Source organism: Aristolochia californica, unplaced genomic scaffold, assembly GCF_029961685.1.
Source record: "Aristolochia californica isolate CCGP_79_NKW_82.1479 unplaced genomic scaffold, dmAriCali1.0.hap1 SCAF_5, whole genome shotgun sequence".
Taxonomy (NCBI): Eukaryota; Viridiplantae; Streptophyta; class Magnoliopsida; order Piperales; family Aristolochiaceae; genus Aristolochia; species Aristolochia californica.
In genome coordinates, this window is record NW_027182214.1 from 11802528 (window position 1) to 11821861 (window position 19334).

The window sequence follows — 19334 nt, forward strand, 5'->3', positions numbered from 1 at the left end:
ATGGTATCTCGGGATGTGACTTTCTTTGAAGACACTTCCTTCAACTCCTCACATGAGGCTCCTCCAGAGTTTAGATTTCCTCCTACCACTCCAAGCCCGATTGTGCCATATAATGAAGATATTACTCAACCCCCTGAAGCACCCATCATCCCCTCACCTGAGGAGTTGTCCAATCCACCTGGGGTAAGTCTTTCTACTCCTCTTATGTTTGGGCCTGAATTTGATACTCGGCTAATTACGTTACGAAAGGAAACATGGTCTTGTACTACGTCTCATCCAATTGCAAATTTTAAGTCTTCTCTCTTCATTTGTGCATTTCCATTTTAGATGTTCAATTTTTGTTTTTATATCCAAACTTGATTTTTCACTCTCCTTTTTTTCTTGAAAATAAAAAGATCAGGCAAGTAGATCACAACAAAATGAAACTTTTAGAGTTTATGTATGCAAAAAATTTAAAAAAATAATAAATGTATGTATAGATAATTTATTTGCATACCACAAATGAACACCAAAGTTTTGTTATCCATGTTTGTACAATTCCACTGGTACAACCCCTAATAGCTTGGAATTGTATAAGAAAGCGATTTCTCATTGATCCTAACATATTTTAAATATGGATATGCATCCATGAAACTTGTTGAAGATGCAAATGACCTAAGGATCCAAGACTTTTAAGTAGAAAAATAAATGTTCATTAAATTCTCAAGTGAACGTGGGGCGGGATAGTTATCGAGCCAAACAAGCCATTTTTTCCCCTTTTACAAAAAGCTGACCTAAAAATCATAGATCATTGTAAAGTGATTGATCGATCAATCATGACTAACAAACTATATTTTTATAAGAAATGACTTATGGATCAGGAGTCAATACTCGGTTTGTTACAATGTGGGACCCACCATTGCCCCACAAGCTGGTGGGACCCACCATGAGCTCGAGAGGTGTCAACAAGAGTCCTCATACAAAGTGGCTCTTGCTAAGAGATTAGGAACATGTGCTGGAATTAAATAGAAGATTTGAAGATCAAGTGGGACCCACAAAGATACCACAAGCTGGTATCTATATCTATATGAGCTGGAAGATCATGTGAGACCCACAAGATAAGACCAAGAGCAGGCTCTCTAGCTTGATTCACGTCCTTAAAGAAGGTGCTTGTAGTTGAGTTAAATTAGTCTCTTAAATAGATAATGTAATCTAATCATAATAGGCTTATCTTAGAGAGTTCTAGTTGCAATGTAATTACAAGTCCTAAGGTTAATTGTACATGGACTCTATCACCTCCTCAACTATAAATAGGGGTGATTGTAACTCGGAAATATCAAGCAAGTTTCTTAGTTTTTTTTCTCTCTCGTGTGAAGTGCTCTCTCTCTACTTTCTTTATTTTCCTTCTCTTCTCTCTAAACCCGAGAGCTCTTCTCTTTTTCATTTTTTTCTTTCTCTCTCCCCTTGCTTGAGGTATTATTCATGGGGTCCTAAATTCAACATAGTATCAGAACTACCAATTTAGGATCCCCATTATGCTCTATGAAGATATGATTAAAAGCTGCTCATAGAAGGCTCCTTATGAAGCAAGATTGAAGCTCAAGAGATAAGTATTTATTTCTGATATTATTAATTTTATTCTACTAGTTTCGATATTAAGAGGTGGTTTAGAGATGTCCTTATTCATGTTTTTATCTTATGAAATTATGTGAATATATGCATCTTGGATTATCTTTGATTAGAAGAGATTATCAAGGCATTTTTTGTCAGTTGCCACAATACTTTGACCGAGACCAGTGCATATTGTTTTTTTTTAAATATGTGGGAACAAGATTCCTGGATAAAGAAGGATGGTTTTGAGACTTTTACTAGTCATTATCCATTAAAATTACTTACTTAGTGTTTATTCTAAGCATCTCCATTAACCAAGTTCGTTAAGCCTTCCACATGTTCATATTTTGATTTCTTGATTGGGAACTATTTTACTTGATTTGCCTACTATGGCTGAAGATAATATGAGTCACAAGAGTGATATTCTCAGAATAACCACTGTACCATTATGTGGGGTATCAAATTTTATGAACTGGTCCACATCGGTTCGTCGGTTTCTTATCACAAAGAACCTAGTTGGTCATCTTCACCAACCGTGGACCATATATTGATGAAGATGATATATTCTATACCAAATGGTTAAAGGAGGATACATTGGTTATTAGTTGTCTTATCAACAGTATGGAGGAACATGTCTCCAATAATGTCATTCATCTAGAGACGGCTAACAAATTTGGGAGACATGCGCCGAGTTGTATTCATGTTCCAACAACTTACAAAGGCCATATGATATTTCACAATGGATGCTTACCACCCAACAGGGAGACAATATACATGAATATTTTGCCTGCTTTCAAGGCTTTCTTCAAGAATGGAAACTTTCCTAACCAACCTCTACAGATATCTCTGTTCAACATAAACAAAAAGAGACCTTGATTAGTGCCATATGCCTTGCTAACATTAAACTGCAACTTGAAGTTGCCAAGACTCACCTACATAGCTCTTCCACGGGTCCGGCTTTTGATGATGTGTGTGCTACACTTCTCCGTATTCCATACACTTCTCCCTCTTCTACTGAAATACAATCCACTAGGTACTCTAGACATAGGGGAACACCATCTGACCAAGGCCGAGGCCGAGGCAGATTTTATAGAGGAGGAAGAAGAAGATGTGGAAGGACAGGTTTTGACCGAGCAGATGAGAAGGAATGCACCCATTGTAAGGGATATGGCCACAATAGAGATACATGCTTTCACCTGAACGAATGTTCTATATATGGTAGATTGGGTCACTCTTGCTAAAGATGTTATAAAGCTAATGAGAATAAGGCTAACCAAGTCTTAGTGAGTGATACAAAGGTAGAGCAGTCTATCACAACCACTCCAAAGCATACTTTTACTGATGAAGACTATGAACTATTCCAGAAAATGAAGACCATGATGCCCAAGTACTTCTTCACCCACCGCTGCCACCACCGCTCCAGGTATGTTTTCTACCTCCAATTCATCCTTGATAGTTGACTCAGGTGCCTCCGAGCATCTTACAGGTAACATACATCTACTATACTCAGTTTCTCCATGTCTTTCACATAAATTAGTTACCATTGCTGATGGTTCACAAACTAAAGTTCAAGGGAAAGGATTCACTTCTGTTACTCCATCACTTCCGCTCACTTATATCCTTTTCGTTCTTACTTTCTCTTTGAATCTTTTATTGGTTAGTCAGTTCACCAAACATTTTAATTGTTCTATCACTTTCTCACCCATTTCATGTGTGTTTCAGGATCTTACAATGAAACGGGTGATTGGTGGAGGCCGTGAACAAGGGGGCTCTACTACCTAGATGTGCCACAAAGAAATAATGCACCCATGTTTGTACAATTCCACTGGTACAACCCCTAATAGCTTGGAATTGTATAAGAAAGCGATTTCTCATTGATCCTAACATGTTTTAAATATGGATATGCATGCATGAAACTTGTTGAAGAGGCAAATGACCTAAGGATCCAAGACTTTTAAGCAAAACAACAAATGTTCATTAAATTCTCAACTGAACGTGGGGTGTGATATTTATGCGAGCCAAACAAGCCATTTTTCCCCTTTTGCAAAAAGCTGACCTAACAATCATAGATCATTGTAAAGTGATTGATCAATCAATCATGAGTAACGAACTATATTTTTATAAAAATTGACTTATGGATTAGGAGTCAATACTCAGTTTGTTACAATGTGGGACCCACCATTGCCCCACAAGCTGGTGGGACCCACCATGAGCTCGAGAGGTGTCAACAAGAGTCCTCATACAAAGTGTCTCTTGCTAAGAGATAAGAAACATGTGTTGGAATTAAATAGAAGATTTGAATATCAAGTGGGACCCACAAGGATACCACGAGCTGGTATCTATATCTATATGAGCTGGAAGATCATGTGGGACCCACAAGATAAGACCAAGAGCTGGCTCTCTAGCTTGATTCACGTCCTTAAAGAAGGTGTTTGTAGTTGAGTTAAATTAGTCTTAAATAGATAATGTAATCTAATCATAATAGGCTTATCTTAGAGAGTTCTAGTTGCAATGTAATTAGGAGTCCTAAAGTTAATTGTACATGGACTCTATCACCTCCTCAACTATAAATAGGGGTGATTGTAACTCGGAAATATCAAGCAAGTTTCTTAGTTTTTGTTTCTCTCTTGTGTGAAGTGCTTTCTCTCTACTATCCTTTATTTTCCTTCTCTTCTCTCTATACCTGAGAGCTCTTCTCTTTTTCATTTTTTTCTTTCTCTCTCCCCTTGCTCGAGGTATTATTCATGGGGTCCTAAATTCAACATGGTATCAAAACTACCAATTTAGGATCCCCATTATGCTCTATGAAGATATGATTAAAAGCTGCTCATAGAAGGCTCCTTATGAAGCAAGATTGAAGCTCAAGAGATAAGTATTTATTTCTGATATTATTAATTTTATTCTACTGGTTTCGGTATTAAGAGGTGGTTTAGAGATGTCCTTATGCATGTTTTCATATTATGAAATTATGAGAATATATGCATCTTGGATTATCTTTGATTAGAAGAGATTAGCAAGGCAGTTTTTGTCGGTTGGCACAATACTTCGACCGAGACCAGTGCATATTTTTTTTTAAATATGTGGGAACAAGATTCCTGGATAAAGAAGGATGGTTTTGAGCCTTTTACTAGTCATTATCCATTAAAATTACTTACTTAGTGGTTATTCTAAGCATCTCCATTAATCAAGTTGGTTAAAGCCTTCCACATGGTCATATTTGGATTACTTGATTGGAGAACTATTTTACTAGATTTGCCTACTAGGGCTGAAGATAATATAAGTCACAAGAGTGACATTCTCAAAATCACCACTGTACCATTATGTGAGGTATCAAATTTTATGAACTGGTCCACATCGGTTCGCCGGTTGCTTATTGGAAAGAACCTAGTTGGTCATTTTCACCAACCGTGGACCATATATTGATGAAGATGATATATTCTATACCAAATGGTTAACGGAGGATACATTGGTTATTAGTTGGCTTATCAACAGTATGGAGGAACATGTCTCCAATAATATCATTCATCTAGAGACGGCTAACAAATTTGGGAGACATGCGCCAAGTTGTATTCATGTTCCAACAACTTACAAAGGCCATATGATATTTCACAATGGATGCTTACCACCCAACAAGGAGACAATATACATGAATATTTTGCCCGTTTTCGAGGCTTTCTTCAAGAATGGAAACTTGCCTAACCAACCTCTACAGATATCTCTATTCAACATAAACAAAAAGAGACCTTGATTAGTACCATATGCCTAGCTAACATTAAACTACATCTTGAAGTTGCCAAGACTCACCTACATAGCTCTTCCACGATTCCGGCTTTTGATGATGTGTGTGCTACACTTCTCGTATTCCATACACTTCTCCCTCTTCTACTGAAATACAATCCACTAGGTACTCTAGACATAGGGGAACACCATCTGACCAAGGCCGAGGCCGAGGCAGATTTTATAGAGGAGGAAGATGAAGATGTGGAAGGACTGGTTTTGACCGAACAGATGAGAAGGAATGCACCCATTGTAAGGGATATGGCCACAATAGAGATACATGCTTGCACCTGAACGAATGTTCTATATATGGTAGATTGGGCCACTCTCGCTAAAGATGTTATAAAGCTAATGAGAATAAGGCTAACCAAGTCTTAGTGAGTGATACAAAGGTAGAGCAGTCTATCACAACAACTGCAAAGCATACTTTTACTAATGAAGACTATGAACTATTCTAAAAAATGAAGACCATGATGCCCATGTACTTCTTCACCCACCGCTGCCACCACCGCTTCAGGTATGTTTTTTGCCTGCCCTTCATCCTTGATAGTTGACTCAGGAGCCTCCGAGCATCTTACAGGTAACATACATCTACTATCCTCAGTTTCTCCATTTCTTTCACACAAATTAGTTACCATTGCTGATGGTTCACAAACTAAAGTTCAAGGGAAAGGATCCACTTCTGTTACACCATCACTTCTGCTCACTTATATCCTTTTCGTTCCTACTTTCCCTTTGAATCTTTTATTGGTTAATCAGTTTACCAAACATTTTAATTGTTCTATCACTTTCTCACCCATTTCATGTGTGTTTCAGGATCTTACAATGAAGTGGGTGATTGGTGGAGACCGTGAACAAGGGGGCTCTACTACCTAGATGTGCCACAAATAAATAATGCTTCCACCTGTGACACTAAAACCAGGTTATGATACAACTGGTTGGGAGATCCGTCCGCCCAATCTCTTCATCATATTTTTCCTAAAGCACGGTCGGACCTTCGTTGTGAAGCATGTCAAATGAGTAAACATCAGAGGTCTACATACTCACCTCATCCAGAAATTAAAAGTTTTTCTTCTTTTTCGTTAATTCATACTGATGTATGGGGACCCTTGAGTGTCTCCAATATTTCTCAAGCAAAATATTTTATTACATTCATTGATGACTTCACTCATACCACTTGGTTATTTTTGTTTAAAGAGCTTTCTGAAATACCATTGATATTTAAATCTTTTCATGCAATGGTACTCACTCAGTTTGGGAAAAAAATTAAAGTCTTTAGGTCATATTATGCCAAAGAATACACATCCAAAGATCTTGACTCGTTTTGTCAGGAAAATGGCATTATTCATCAGACATCATGTGCCTACACCCCTCAACAAAATGGTGTAGCCAAACGGAAGAATTGTCTTATTCTTGAGGGTTTACTATATGCCATGCTAGTTCCATACTTTTATTGGCCGGATGCAGTTCTTACCGCATGTTTTCTTATAAACTAATTACCCTCTTCCGTTATTGGTAAAAAAATCTGCCTACTCTCTATTATTACCTGATGATGATCCTTTTTCACTGCCCTTGAGAGTCTTCAACTGTCAATGTTTTGTCCATATTTCCTCCCCAAAACACAGTAAACTTGATCCCAAATATGTGAAGTGTATCTTCTTAGGATACTCTCACACACATAAGAGTTATGTTTGCTATAATCCCTCTCTTCAGCGTTTACTTGTGTCTAGGGATATCACATTTTTTGAAGACTCTCCATATTATTCCGATAATGCTCCTCCAAGTTTATCTTCAGTACAAGGTTCTCCTCGATCGATTGTGCCCCATGTTGCAGAAACTACTCAGCCCCCAGAAACACTGGCTGACACCACATCTACTGAGTTGACGGATCCTACCGAGGTAAGTCCATCTTCTTCGATTATTTTTTGGCCCAGAATATGATACTCATCCTATTGCTGTTAGGAAAGAGCCCAGATCATGCACCATGCCTTCTACTTCTCATCCCATAACAAACTTTGCGTCTCACCATCGTCTATCCCTTGTTTGTTGTCAATTTCTATCTGCTATTTCCTTCGTACCAATACTATAGTCCTATCAGCAGGCTCTCAAACATCTAGGGTGGAAGGTGGCTATGGATGAAGAAATGCAGGCCCTTTATGAAAATTAGACATGGGTTCTCGTCCCACTTCCTTCTGATAAGAAACCCGTCAGTCGCAAATGGGTATTTACGGTGAGAGACAATCCGAATGGGTCTGTGGCTCGGTTGAAAGCTTGCCTTGTTGTTAAAGGCTATACACAGTGTTATGACATTGATTATGAAGAAACCTTCTCTCTAGTGGCTAAATTAAACTCGGTACGTTTGTTATTATCTCTGGCAGCTAACTCTTCCTGGCAAGTCAATCAACTTGATGTCAAAAATGCTTTTCTGAATGAGGATATAAAGGAGAAAATTTATATGCAGCAACCACCTGTGTATGTGGTTGAGGGGGAGTCCATATGTCAACTACAAAAATCTATTTGTGGTCTAAAATAGTCGCCTCGTGCATGGTTTGAAAAATTTAGCCAAGCACTCATACGGGCTGGATTTCGCAGATGCTTTGGAGATCACTCTGTCTATATTAAAGACACGTGAAGGGCAAGGTAATTCTAGCCGTATATGTTGATGACATTATTATAACTGGCAATGATCACGAGGGCATCCAAAAGACAAAAGAAAGGATATGTACTGAATTCAAGACATAGGATCTCAGACTGGTCAAATATTTTTTGGGTATTGAAGTACTACAATCCATACATGGAATTATATTATCTCAAAGGAAGTATGTCCCTGACCTACTGAAGGAGACTTGGGATGTAGACCAGCAGAAACTCCTATGGACTCGAATACAAAATTATGTGCATGTACTGGAGAAGAAGTAGAAGTCGAAAAATATCAAAGATTGGTGGGATGATTTATTTATCTCTGTGTAACGAGGCCAAATATTTCATATGCAGTCAGCGTGGTAAGTCAATATATGCACAAAACACAACTTAGTCATTGCTAAGCACTAGAACGAATATTACGATATTTGAAAGGAGCACCAGGAAGACGGCTCCTCTATAAAAATCATGGACACTTCAACATCGAAGGATTCTCAGATGCAGACTGGATTGGATCCTCGAATGACAAAAAATCTACTACGGGATATCATACGATGGTTGGAGAAAACTTGGTTACATGGAGAAGCATGAAACAGAATGTAGTTGCAAGGTCTAGTGCAGAAGCAGAGTACAGAGCCATGGCTTACACAGTCAGTGAACTCCTATGGATCACATCTCTCCTAACTGAACTGGATTTTTACATAGGAGCTCCTATGAATCAATGTTGTGATAATCAGGTTGCAATTCAAATCACATCAAATCCAGTCTTTCATGAGAGAACTAAGCATAGAGAAATAAATTGCCACGTCATACGAGAACAATTCACTGCCGGCATCTTATCTCTCCAGCATGTATCTTCAAAGAACCAAGTTGCAGACATTCTTACCAAACCAATCACTCACAAAATTTTGTCCAACCCCTAATAGCTAGGAATTGTATAAGAAAGAGATTTCTAATTGATTCTAACATATTTTAAATATGGATATGCATGCATGAAACATACAGAAGATGCAAATGACCTAAGGATCAAAGACTTCAAAGGAGAACAAAAAATGCTCATTAAATTCTCAAGTGAACGTGCAGTGGGATATTTACCCGAGCCAAACTTACCATTTTTTGTCCATTTACAAAAAGCTCATCTAATATCCTAGATCACTATAAAGTGATTGATCGATAAATCATGAGTAACGACCTATACTCTCTTTGGAAATGACTTAAGGATTAGGAGTTAACACTTAGTTAAATCCCCCACTCCCCTTTTTTTCGATATTTTGAAAACCTAATATATAAAAACTAAAAGAGTTCACAATACCAAAAAATTACAGAGAATTTTTGGAATTATCTCTCTCTGCATTTGTGCATTTCCATTTTAGATGATCATTTTTTGTTTTTATATCCAAACTTGAATTTTCACTCTCACTTTTTTCTCGTAAAAAAACATAAGGAAAATTGATAAAAATAAAAGTTTTAGAGTTTATGTATGCAAAAAATTAAAAAACAATCATTAAATTTAAGGAAAGAAAATTTATTTGCACACCACAAATTAACACCAAAGTTTTGTTATCCATGTTTGGAAAATTCCACAAGTACATCCCCTAATATCTAGGAGTTTTATAAGAAAGATTTCTATTTGAGCCCACCATGTTTTAAATATGGATATGCATGCATGAAACATGTTGAAGATGCAAATGACCTAAGGATCCAAGACTTTTAAGGAGAACAAAAAATGTTCCTTAAATTCTCAAGTGAACGTGGGGTGGGATATTTATGCGAGCCAAACAATCCATTTTTCCCCTCTTACAAAAAGGTGACCTAACAATCATAGATCGTTGTAAAGTGATTGATCAATCAATCATGAGTAACGATTCAACACTCAGTTAAATCCCCTACTCCCCCCTTTTTCCGAAGTTTGCAAAACCTCATATATAAAAACTAGAAGTGTTTACTATCCCTAAAAGTTACAGAGACTTTTTGGAATTATCTCTCTCTGCATTTGTACATTTCCATTTTAGATGTTTAATTTTCTTTTTTATACCCAAACTTGAGTTTTCACTCATCCTTTTTCTCGTAAACAAAAAGATAAGGCAAATAGTTCACAACAAGATGAAAATTTAAGAGTTTTCGTATGCAAAAAATTAAAAAAATTAATAAATGTAAGTAAAGAAAATTTATTCGCACACCACCATTGAACACGAAAGTTTTGTTATCCATGTTTGGGAAATTCCAATTGGACAACCCTTAATGGCTTCGAATTCTATATGAAAGAGATTTCTAATTGATGCTAACATGTTTTGAATATGGATATGCACGCATGAAACATGTTGAAGGTGCAAATGACCTAAGGATCCAAGACTTTTAATGAGAACAACAAATGCTCATTAAATTCTCAAGTGAATGTGGGGTCGGATATTTATACGAGCCGAACAAGCCATTTTTTTCGCTATTACAGAAAGCTGACCTAACAATCATGAGTAACAAGTTATATTTTTGTAAGAAATGACTTATGGATTAGGAGTCAATACTCAGCTAAATCATCTGCTCGTCCATTTTTCAATGTTTGAAAATTTTGATATATAAAAACTAAAAGAGTTTAAAATGCCTAAAAATTAGAGTCACTTTTTGTAATTATCTCTCCTGCATTTGTGCATTTCAATTTTAGATGTTCAATTTTTTTTTTTATATCTAAACTTGAGTTTTCAGTAACCATTTTTTCATGTAAACAAAAAATAAATCTAATAGATCATAAGAAAATGAAAATTTCAGAGTTTATGTATGCAAAAAATAAAAAACAATAGTAAATGTAAGTAACACAAATTTATTCAAAGACCACAAATGAACACAAAACTTTTGTTATCCATGTTTCTGAAATTCCACTAGTAGAACCCCTAAAAGCTTCAAATTATACATGAAATATATTTCTGATTGATCCTCACATGTTTTTAATAAGGATATGCATGTATGAAACAACTTGAAGATGCAAATGAACTAAGGATCGAAGACTTTTCAAGAGAACAATAAATGTTCATTAAATTCTCAAGTGCACAAGCAGTGATTTATTTATACAAGCCAAACAAGTCATTTTTCCCCTTTTACAAAAAAGTTGACCTAACAACCATAGATCATTGTAATGTGATCGATCTATCAATCATGTGTAACGAGCTATATTTTTTTTCTAGAAATGACATAAGGATTAGGAGTCAACACTCAGTTAAATCCCCTGCTCGCCCTTTTTTTATGTTTGCAAAACATTATATAATAAATTATAGAGACATTTTGGAATTATCTCTCTCTGCATTTGTGCATTTCCATTTTAGATGTTCAATTTTTGTTTTTATATCCAAATTTGAGTCTTCATTCACCTTTTTTTTTCTCATAAACAAAGAGATAAGGCAAATAGATCACAACAAAATGAAAATTTTAGTGTTTATGTATGCAAAAAACTTAAAACAATAATAAATGTAAGTAAAAAAAGTTTATTCAGACACAACAAATGAACACCAAAGTTTTGTTATCTATGTTTGGGGAATTCCAATTGGACATGCCATAATGGCTTGGAATTCTATATGAAAGAGATTTATAATTAATGCTAACATGTTTAGAATATGGATATGCATGCATGAAACATTTTGAAGATGCAAATGACCTAAGGATCCAAGACTTTTAAGGAGCACAACAAATGCTCATTAAATTCTCAAGTGAACATGTAGTGGGATATTTATGCAAGACAAACAAGCCATTTTTCCCGTTTGACATAAAGCTGACCTAACAATCATTGATCATTATAAAGTGATTGATCGATCATTCATGAGTAATGAGCTATATTTTTGTAAGAAATCACATATGGATTAGAAGTCAACACTCAGCTAAATCACCTGCTTACCCCTTTTTTCAATGTTTACAAAATTTGATAAATAGAAATTAAAAGAGTTTACAATGCATAAAAATTACAGAGACTTTTCTGTAATTATTTCTCTCTGCATTTGTGCATTTCAATTTTAGATGTTCAATTTTTGTTTTTATATCCAAACTTGAGTTTGCACTAACCATTTTTTCGTGTAAACAAAAAATAAGGCAAATAGATCACAAAAAAAAAGAAAATTTTAGAGTTTATGTATGCAAAAAATTAAAAACAATAATAAATGTAAGTAAATAAAATTTATTCACACACCACAAATGAACACCAAAGTTTTGGTATCCATGTTTGGGAAATTCAACTAGTACAACCCCTAATAGCTTGGAATTGTATAAGTAAGAGATTTCCAATTGATCCTAACTTGTTTTAAATATGGATATGCATGCATGAAACATGTTGAAGATGCAAATGTCCTAAGGATCAAAGACTTTAAAGGAGAACAAAAAATGCTCATTAAATTCTACAGTGAACGCGCAGTGAGATATTTACCTGAGCCAAACAAACCATTTTTACCTATTTACAAAAAGCTCACCTAACATCAAAGATAATTGTAAAGTGATTGATCACTCAATCTTGAGTAACAACCGATATTTTTTTTGGAAATAACTTATGGATTAGGAGTCAACACTCAGTTAAATCTATGACTCCTCCCTTTTTTCTATGTTTGCAAATCCTAATATATAAAAACTAAAAGATTTTACAATCCCAAAGATTATAGAGACATTTTTGAATTATCTCTCTGCATTTTTCCATTTCCATTTTTTATATTCAATTTTTTTTTTTACATCCAAACTTGAATTTTCACTCTCCCTTTTTCTCGTGAACAAAAAGATAAGGCAAATTGATCACAAAAAAATAAAATATTTAGAGTTTATGTATGCAAAAAATTAAAAACAATAATAAATAAGTAACAAAAATTTATTCACATACCACATTTAAAAAAAAAGTTGTGTTATCCATATTTGGGAAATTCCACTAGTACAACCCCTAATAGCTTGGAATTGTAAAAGAAATAAATTTCTAATTGATCCTCACATGTTTTTAATATGGATATGCATGTATGAAAAAACTTGAAGATGCAAATGAACTAAGGATCGAAGATTTTTCAGGAGAATAACAAATGCTCATTAAATTGTCAAGTGAACGTGCAATGAGATGTTTATATGAGCCAAACAAGCGATTTTTTCCCCTTTTAAAAAATGTTGACCTAACAATCATAGATCATTGTAAAGTGATTGATCGATCAATCATGTGTAACGAGCTATATTTTTTTTTAAGAAATAACTTATGGATTAGGAGTCAACAGTTAGTCAAATCCCTTACCCGCCCCTTTTTTTGATGTTTGCAAAACCTAATATATAAAAACTAAAAGAATTTACATCCCCATAAATTACATAGACATTTCGGAATTATCTCTCTCTGCATTTGTTCATTTCCATTTTAGATGTTCAATTTTTGTTTTTATATCCAAATTTGAGTCTTCACTCACCCTTTTTTCTCATACACAAAGAGATAAGGCAAACAGATCACTACAAAAAGAAAATTTTAGAGTTTACGTATGCAAAAAATTAAAAACAATAATAAATGTAAGTAAAGAAAACTTATTCACACACAACAAATGAACACCAAAGTTTTGTTATCCATGTTTGGGAAATTCCAATTGGACAACCCATAATGGCTTCGAATTCTATATGAAAGAGATTTCTAATATGGATATGCATGCATGAAACATGTTGAAGATGCAAATGACCTAAGGATCCAAGACTTTTAAGAAGCACAACAAATGCTCATTAAATTCTCAAGTGAACGTGCGGTGGGATAATTATGTGAGCCAAACAAGCTATTTTTCCCGTTTTACATAAAGCTGACCTAACAACTATTGATCATTGTAAAGTGATTGATCGATCGATCATGAGTAACGAACTATATTTTTGTAAGAAATGACTTATGGATTAGGAGTCAAAACTCAGCTAAATCACCTACTCGCCCCTTTTTTGGATGTTAGTAAAATTTGATAAATAGAAACTAAAAGAGTTTACAATGCCAAAAAATTACTGAGATTTTTTTTGTAATTATGTCTCTCTACATTTGTGCATTTCAATTTTAGATGTTCAATTTTTGTTTTTATATCCAAACTTGAGTTTTCACCAACAATTTTTTCGTGTAAACAAAAAATAAGGCAAATAGATTACAAGAAAATGAAAATTTTTGAGTTTATGAATGCAAAAAAAAATAAAAAAAATAAATGTAAGTAAAGAAAATTTATTTACACACCAAAAATGAACACGAAAGTTTTGTTATCCATGTTTGGGAAATTCAACTAGTATAACCCCTAATAGCTTGGAATTGTATAAGAAAGAGATTTCTAATTGATACTAACATGTTTTAAATATGGATATGCTTGCATGAAACCTGTTGAAGATGCAAATGACCTAAGGATCAAAGACTTTAAAGGTGAACAAAAAAATGCTCATTAAATTCTCAAGTGAACGTGCGGTGGGATATTCACCGAGCCAAACAAGCCATTTTTTACCCATTTACAAAAAGCTCACCGAACATCATAGATCATTGTAAAGTGATTGATCACTCAATCACGAGTGACCTATATTTTTGTTGGAAATAACTTATGGATTAGGAGTCAACACTCAGTTAGATCTACGACTCCTCTTTTTTTCGATGTTTGAAAAACCTAATATATAAAAACTAAAAGATTTTACAGTCCCAAAGATTATAGAGACTTCTTGGAATTATCTCTCTCTACATTTGTGAATTTCCATTTTTGATGTTCAATTTTTGTTTTCTAGCCAAACTTGAGTTTTCACTCTCCCTTTTTTCTCGTAAACAAAATGATAAGGCAAATAGATCACAAAAAAATTAAAATTTTATAGTTTATGTATGTAAAAAATTTAAAACAATAATAAATGTAAGTAACAAAAATTTATTCACATACCACAAATGAGAACAAAAGTTTTGTTATCCATATTTGGGAAATTCCACTAGTACAACCCCTAATACAATGGAATTGTACAAGAAATAGATTTCTATTTGATCTTCACATGTTTATAATATGGATATGCATCAATGAAACAACTTGAAGATGCAAATGAACTAAGGATCGAAGACTTTTCAGGAGAACAACAAATGCTCAATAAATTGTCAAGTGAACGTGTGGTGAGATATTTATATGAGCCAAACAAGCCATTTTTACCCTTTTACAGAAACTTGACCTAACAATCATAAATCATTGTAAAGTGATTGATAGATCAATCATGTGTAACGAGCTATATTTCTTTTTAAGAAATGACTTATGGATTAGGAGCCAACACTTAGTCGAATCCCCTGATCGCTCCTTTTTCTTTGTTTGCAAAACCTAATATATAAAAAGTAAAAGAGTTAACATCCCCATAAATTATGGAGAAATTTTAGAATTATCTCTCTCTGCATTTGTGTATTTCCATTTTAGATGTTCAATATTTGCTTTTATATCCAAATTATAGTCTTTACTCACCCTTTTTCTCATAAACAAAGAGATAAGGCAAATAGATCACAGCAAAATGAAAAAATTTGAGTTTATGTATGCAAAAAAATTAAAGAAATAATAAATGTAAGTAAAGAAAATTTATTCACACACAACAAATGAACACTAAAGTTTTGTTATCCATGTTTGGGAAATTCCAATTGGACAACCCCTAATGGCTTGGAATTTTATATGAAAGAGATTTCTAATAGATCTTAACATGTTTTAAATTTGAATATGCATGCATGAAACATGTTGAAGATGCAAATGACCTAAGGATCCAAGACTTTTGAGGAGCATAACAAATGCTCATTAAATTCTCAAGTGAACGTGCGGTGGGATATTTATGCGAGCCAAACAAGCCATTTTCCCCTTTTACATAAAGCTAACCTAACAATCTTAGATCATTGTAAAGTAATAGATCGATCAATCATGAGTAATGTGCTATATTTTTTAAAGAAATGACTTCTTAATTAGGAGTCAACACTCAGTTAAATCCCCTACACGTCCCTTTTTCCGTTGTTTGAAAAAACCTAATTGTTGAATTTATGAAAAAGTGAAATACTTCATTGACATCAATAACTTGTTGTAATCAACCGAACAGAATCTACACAACGGAAGGTATGGCTGGAGAGGGGAGGGTCGATGGAGATTCAAGAATCCCCAGTTTCTGAAAACGGCAGGAATTAGGAGAGAAAGAGAGAGGGAGGGAGGGAAGGAGAGATATACAAAGCGGTTTTTAACGTTCAGGTGTGATTCTTAGGAGTTTGGGGTTTTTATATTCGAATATGATGAAAGGCGGTTGCTAAAATGCTGTGAAGTGATAGGTGTGGATAGTCACGTGAGTACGTCGCCCGTGCCCCAATGGGAGTGCCAGCTTCCAATGGCGTAGATTCAGAAATCCAATTTCTTCTATAGGTTTCTGGGTCTCTTCTTTGGCCACCTCGAAGGTCTGGATCCGGTGAGCGCCCATATATCGTCTTCAATCTCCTCCTTCGACAGCGAAATCGATAACCTACGTATCTCCAATTTTCTACTCTTCTCCACCTAGCGGCGGAGCTAAGCCCCTCAGTCATAGTGACCTGAGGCAGTGAAAGAGGTGAAGCGGTCACTCTAAGCTCCTCATCCTCGTCGGCGTCCTTGGTAGTGTTTTGCGCCTGAAAACGTTGCGCCACTTGTCATGGCACATGAGCTGAGTTGACGGAGGGAGGGCTGTCCGTCGGAAGAGGCGAAGTGTGGCAGTGTTTGCCAGAGTGAAAAACGAGAGAGACGTGAGTGATTGGGGGAAGGGATATGGAGTTGGAATCAGGGTTGGGGTTACATTTGGGAAACCTGAAGCGGGTGTGATTGGCCCAGTTGAGAGACGGCAGGGAGGCGAAGTTGATGGAGGAAGAAGGATTGGAGGCCAGGCCCTCGAAGACGGCGGCCATTAAAGACGAAGAAAATTAAATAAAAGGATTTCATCAAGAAAAGGTATTTATAATGTTCCCGTTAGGATTAATATGTTTTAGAAATTTAATATTTTACGTTTGTTTTTTTAATGTTCCCTATTAATATCAAGAGCGGTGAGTGGTGAGGGCGAAGGAGAGTCCGTAGAATGGATCGGGGTCCCATCCCTTCTCACCCGATGGCTCCTTTCCGTAGCGACGAAGATTGAAGAAAGAAAGCGTGTGTAACGCACATTAAACAACTACCGAAAACCTAATACAAGAAAAAAATTTAATAATTTCACTGAAATTTTAATAAATTTTAAAATAAATAATTATTTATTATTATAAAAAATCTGTAAAATGATATATGAACATAATAACTTTAGTAATCATTATTTGAATAAAAAAAGTTGATTCTCTATTTTCGACAATAAAAATTTAAGGATAAGTTATATTACTAAGTTAAATTAGTAAATTTATTGGATTAAAGTGAAATATATTTCACTTTATTTAAATTAACACACTCGTTTTACTTATATTAATATGATAATAATAAATTATAAATATAATATTATAAAAATATACAATTAGTTCAACTAAATGATTGTGTTTATATCATTTAAATAATGGCTTTTTTATACTTTTAAATAATAATACATTCTTTCTATTATAGAAGATTCTATAATATGAGATTATAATTATAGTATAAATAAAACATTGTTTAATTTTTTAATTTTTAAAGTGTAATGCAAATATATTTATTGTTTTAAATTATTAAAATAATGAGTTCAGTTTATAACTAATTAAAATAATTATTTTAAAATATTTTTTAAATTTAAAAAATGTATTTTAAATTATAAAATTTTTTTATAAATAATTAATTTTAAATTTTAATATTTTAATAAAATTAGTTTATAATTAGAGTTTCAATTTATAACTTTATTTAGTTTTAAACCTATTTACATTAGTATAAAATATAATCATGTTTTACTTCAATATTTTAAATATATTAACTAAATACAAGTTAGTAATAAATATTAAAATTGATAGAAATAATGACTTCTTAGTAAATTTTATTTATTTATATTTAATTATTTTACATTTCAAATTTTCAAATATCATGCCGATGTAAAACAACTAAAATGAAGGTTGAAAGCCACTAGTTGCATGTTTCGTATACTTGAAATAGTACATTGTCCAATGTGGGTTTTCCAATTTCCCGAATATTAATATAAAATATGCACATGATATTATTAATGCAACTCTAAAAAAAAAAAAAAAATTTTATGTTGAAAACACCCACTCAAAATTTAGGAAATACATATTGATATCGATTTGTTTTAAAGATAACTTTCAAATATGACACTGTTGAATTTTCTAATAGGATGCTCTATAATCAAAATTTAGTGAAGTATTTGTTCCAAATTAGTAATAAATAATAACAATAAAAGGGAGCACAAACCAAACACAACAGAGAACTTCCTCCTCTCCTTCTCTCTGTTGACCAGCTCATGAATGAAAGCTTTCACATACTATAACCAATCCTGAAAAAACTTGTTTTTTGAGTTTTAGTTGATTTGCATAGGAGACCAGCCTGGTTTTTGCTATAACTAGATAAGGACAATACTTTGCAAATTAGACACTGGAGTCACAAGGAAATGAATCTAAACATTGTTAGTCTTGATTGCTGAGGCTTTCTCTCGTTGGTGATATTTTGTGAATGTGAGAGATATAAGGCTAGGCATTAACCTTATTGTAGTCCAAGGTTGTTTCCTTATGAATTGCATAATATTTCCGTACATACGATAATTTAAGAAAATATTGAAGGAAAATATAAAGAAAAAAAGAATAGAGATGGTATATTTTTGTTCTTGAAAGATTCAACTGCCTTTTTCTTGAAAAATAAAATAAAAAAGAAAGGTTCAAATCCAAAATAATATTTAATCAATAATTTGTTAATTACAAAACTCTTGATTACTAATTATTGCTTTTTGTATAGATATTTGAAAGCTACGAGTTATTACTCACTAAGCTAAATGTATGAGAAGATAAAAAATATTTGTTTTTTGGGTTGTTCAAACATAATTTTGTTAATTATTTTTCAAAAGAGTAATTTGCACTTCAAAGAGGAATTTTTATCCTTTGGCTTTCCAGAGGGGACTTTTAGGAACTAGTGCCCTAATTCCAAACTAACAAGAACAATAATAATAAACGCGAAAGAAGGAAAAAAAAAAAGCACGAAAAAACAAACAAAAAGATTTATACAGGTTCACCTCAAGGTGAGACTACGTCCTATCTTTCGTAGCTGCAGTAATCCACTATGAAGATGAAATAGTTTACAAGAAAAATCATACACTTACAGGTGTTTCCTTCTAACCTCTCGGGCTGCAACTCGAGATGCTCCTCGGGTTAAGATCATAAAACCTTAATAGTGGCGTCGCTCAATTATAAAGAGAAAATTAAGGCA

General features: G+C 33.9%; 1 pseudogene; it reads left to right on the top strand.

Moving 5' to 3' along the window:
- The window catches only part of LOC137965257 (transcription termination factor MTEF1, chloroplastic-like), a 39776-nt pseudogene continuing 20442 nt past the window's right edge, over positions 1 to 19334 (top strand).